Genomic DNA, 500 nt, shown 5'->3' with positions numbered 1-500 from the left:
AGAGATTTCCCCTAAGATCAGGAGCAAGACAAAGATGTCCACTCTCACCACTTTTATTCCACATAGTACTGGAAGTCCTATCCACAGCAGTCAGACAAGAAAAAGAAAAGAAGACATCTAAATTGGTAAGACAGAAATTAAACTGCCACTATTTGCAGATGATATTACATATAGAAAATCCTAAAGACTCCACCAAAGGCAAAAAAAGTGTTTTTTAAAATGTTTATTTTTGAGAGAGAGAAAGGGAGACACAGAATCCAAAGCAGGCTCCAGGCTCTGAGCTGTCTTGAGCCCCTGGACCACAAGATCATGATCTGAGCTGAAGTTGGATGCTTAACCAAGTGAGACACCATGTGCTCCTCCCCCCAAAACCTATTAAAGGTGATAAATGAATTCAGTAAAGTTGCAGTAAAGTATACACAAAAGTAATATATAGAAAAATGAAGTATTTTTATGAATTTATAGCAGAGGAGTAGAAAGAAATTAAGAAAACAATGCTA

The sequence above is a fragment of the Suricata suricatta genome, chromosome 2, assembly GCF_006229205.1.
Source record: "Suricata suricatta isolate VVHF042 chromosome 2, meerkat_22Aug2017_6uvM2_HiC, whole genome shotgun sequence".
NCBI classification, from domain to species: Eukaryota; Metazoa; Chordata; class Mammalia; order Carnivora; family Herpestidae; genus Suricata; species Suricata suricatta.
This window is presented reverse-complemented; position numbering follows the sequence as displayed.